The following is a 3,743-nucleotide window of genomic DNA, read 5'->3' as shown; positions in this document are numbered from 1 at the left end:
GAAGGGGGGATTGTGTGGGGAGAGGGCGTGGTGTGATGCTGGGGGGTTGTGGGGGAGGGGGTGTGTGGGCAGGGGGTGTGGGTGTGTGCTGGGGGTGCAATTTGTGGGAGTGTGGCGTGTGGATGGTGGTATGTGGGTGGGGGTGGTTGGCAGGGGGGTTTTGGGGAGGGGAGTGTGTGGGCAGGGGGTGTGGGAGGGAGGTGTGTGGGGGTGTTAGGGTGTGGGGGGAGGGGTGTGTGGGGGGGAGGGGTGTGTGGCAGGGGAGGGGTGTGGGCAGGGGGGGAGAGAGAGCTCAGAGAAAAGACGGGGGAAGAGCCATGGGGGAGTGTGCAGTATTACGGGGGAGGGGGGCAGGAGCCAGCGAGGAGGACCAGAGGGGAAGGGGTTGAGGGTGCGATGGGGACTCACAGCGGGCGCTGGTCGCTTCGCTGGTCGTTCTCCTCCGCAAGGCTCGCGGACTCAATCAACGCGGCTTGAGGGCTCAGCCCCGCCACCGGGGCTTTATTCTCCTCGCCCCACCCGATGATTAACAGCAGGTGCCAGAAGGGGCGTAACCTTCATGGTGACTGACAGGCGAGAAGACCAATCTGCTGATCTTCATTACCTTCATAAACCTTCATAACTTTTGTAATCGGAACAATATTTGGTGCGCTTGGAGCAGAGGAGGACAGTGAGTTAGGTGGCGATATATCCTAACGTTATAGGGTACCATTTTTGCGCAAATTTAAAAGCAACGCAAACCGGAAGAGGACAAGATGAGAGTTTTAGTAATAGTGTTGATAGATTTGATAAGGTCCCACATTGGAGATTAGTGGGCAAAATTAGAGCACATGGTAATGGGGGTAGGGTACTGACATGGATATAAAATTGGTTCGCAGGCAGGAAACAAAGAGTAGGGATTAACGGGTCCCTTTCAGAATGGCAGGCAGTGACTAGTGGGGTAGTGCAAGGCTCGGTGCTGGGAACGCAGCTATTTACAATATATATCAATGATTTAGATGAAGGGATTCAAAGCAACTTCAGCAAATATACAGATGATACAAAGCTGGGTGGCAGTGTGAACTGTGAGGAGGATGCTATGAGGAGGTTGGGTGAGTGGGCAGATGCATGGCAGATGCAGTTTAATTTGGATAAATCTGAGGTTATCCTCTGGTGGTAAAAACAGGAAGGCAGATTATTATCTGAATGGTGTCAAGTTGGGAAAAGGGGAAGTACAAAGAGATCTTGTTCATCAGTCACTGAAAGTAAGCATGCAGGTACAGCAAGCAGCGAAGAAAGCCAATGGCATGCTGGCCTTCATTACAGCAGGAGTTGAATATAGGAGCAAAGAGGTCCTTCTGCAGATGTACAGGGCCCTGGTGAGACCACACCTGGAGTATTGTGTGCAGTTTTGGTCTCCAAATTTGAAGAAAGACTTTCTTGCTATTGAGGGAGTGCAGCGTAGGTTCACAAAGTTAATTCCCGAGATGGCGGCACTGTCATATGTTGATAGAATGAAGCAGCTGGGCTTGTATACACTGGAATTCAGAAGGATGAGAAGGGATCTTATTGAAACATATAAGATTATGAAGGGATTGGACACGCTAGAGGCAGGAAACATGTTCCTGTTGCGGGAGTCCAGAACAAGGGGCCACAGTTTAAGAATAAGGGGTAGGCCATTTAAAACGGAAATGAGGAAAAACTTTTTTACCCAGAGAATTGTGAATCTATGGAATTCTCTGCCTCAGAAGCAGTGGAGGCCAATTCTCTGGATGCTTTCAAGAGAGAGTTAGATAGAGCTCTTAGAGATAGCGGAGTCAAGGGATATGGTGAGAAGGCAGGAACGGGGTACTGCATGTGGATAATCAGCCATGATCACATTGAATGGCGGTGCTGGCTCGAAGGGCCGAATGGCCAACTCCTGCACCTATTGTCTATTGTCATGAATCTTCTCTGCATTCTTTCTAGCTTCCTTCCTAGAGCAGTGTGACTAAAACTGGACGCAATACCTCAAATGCGGTCTCACCAACGTCTTGCACAACAACTAGAAACTAACATCTGCGGCAGGCAAGATATCATTGAGTCATAGTCACATGACATGAAAACAGGCCCATATCCCTCTAAACATCCTCTCATAGAGTTATAGTGATACATCGTGGAAACAGGCCCTTCGGCCCAACTTGCCCTCACCAGCCAACATGCCCCAGCTACACTAGTCCCACCTGCCTGTGCTTGGTCCATATCCCTGAAAAAAACCAGTCCTATCCATGCACCTGTATAACTGTTTTGTAAATGTTGGGATAGTCTTTGCCTCAACGACCTCCTCTGGCAGTAGATTCCATACACCCACTGAATGAAAAAGTTACCCCTTAGATTCCTATTAAATCTTTTCCCCCTCACCTTAAACCTATGTGTTCTGGTGTTCGATTCCCCTACTCTGGGCAAGAGACTCTGTGCATCTACCCGATCTAATCCACTCATGATTTATACACTACTATAAGACTACGTTACAGTTTAGTTTATTGTCATGTTTACCGAGCTACAGTGAAAAGCTTTTGTTGTGTGCTAACCAGTCAGTGTACAGACCATACATGATTACAATCAAGCTGTTTACAGTGTTTAGATACATGATAAGGGAACTGGTGTGAAAACGCACACCTCCAGATTCAGGGACAGTTTCTTCCCAGCTGTTATCAGGCAACTGAACCATTCTATCACAATTAGGGAGCAGTCCTGAACTACTATCTACCTCATTGGTGACCCTCGGACTATCTTTGATCGGACTTTGCTGGCTTTATCTTGCACTAAACGTTATTCCCTTTATCCTGTATCTGTACACTGTGGACAGCTCGATTGTAATCATGTATTGCCTTTCCGCTGACTGGATAGCACGACACAAAAGCTTTTCACTGTACCTCGTTACACGTGACAATAAATTAAACTGTAAAAACTGAAAACACACCTCTGGTTGTTCTTACAGATAAAAGCTTCACTAATTGGATGGCAGTTTTGCTCACAGCAGGGATAATACTGATGGCTGTGCTAGCTGGATTCATCATCTACAAGTATATACTGCGGTAAGTTTAAATAAATCCACATTTTTACTTCCAAATCCATCTCTTTGTCATCTGCTTCTTATGACTGCTTCTGCCAGGCTAACTCCTGTTCACAGACACAAAGTGCTGGAGTAACTCGGCAAGTCAGGCAGCATCTCTGGAGAACATGGATAGGTACAAAGTGTTGGAGTAACTCAGCGGGTCAGGCAGCATCTCTGGAGAACACAGATAGGTACAAAGTGCTGGAGTAACTCAGCGGGTCAGGCAGCATCTCTGGGGATTCAGGAATAGGTGACATTTCGGGTCGGGACCTTCTTCAGACTGAAAGGTTGAGAAAGTCAGAACAAATCAGAGCCAACGACAGATGACCTTTGGGCTGTTGTGAGCCGTTTTGGGCCCCATATCTGAGGGAGGATGTGCTGGTTCTGGAGAGGGTCCAAAGGAGGCTTGCGAGAATTATTAACATATGATGAGCGTTTGACACTCATTGGGCCTGTACTCACTGGAGTTTAGAAGGATGAGGGGAGACCTCATTGAAATTTAATGAATAGTGAATGGCCTAGATAGAGTGGATGTGGAGAGGATGTTTCCACTAGTGGGAGAGTGAGTCTAGGACCAGAGGCCACAGCCTTAGAATTAAAGGACTACCTTTAGGAAGAAGAGGAGGAGGAGTTTCTTCAGTCATAGGTGGTGAATTTGTGGAATTCT

This window comes from Amblyraja radiata, chromosome 43 (genome assembly GCF_010909765.2).
Source record: "Amblyraja radiata isolate CabotCenter1 chromosome 43, sAmbRad1.1.pri, whole genome shotgun sequence".
Lineage (NCBI taxonomy): Eukaryota > Metazoa > Chordata > Chondrichthyes > Rajiformes > Rajidae > Amblyraja > Amblyraja radiata.
The sequence above is the reverse complement of the archived record's forward strand: the minus strand, read 5'-3'. Positions refer to the sequence as shown.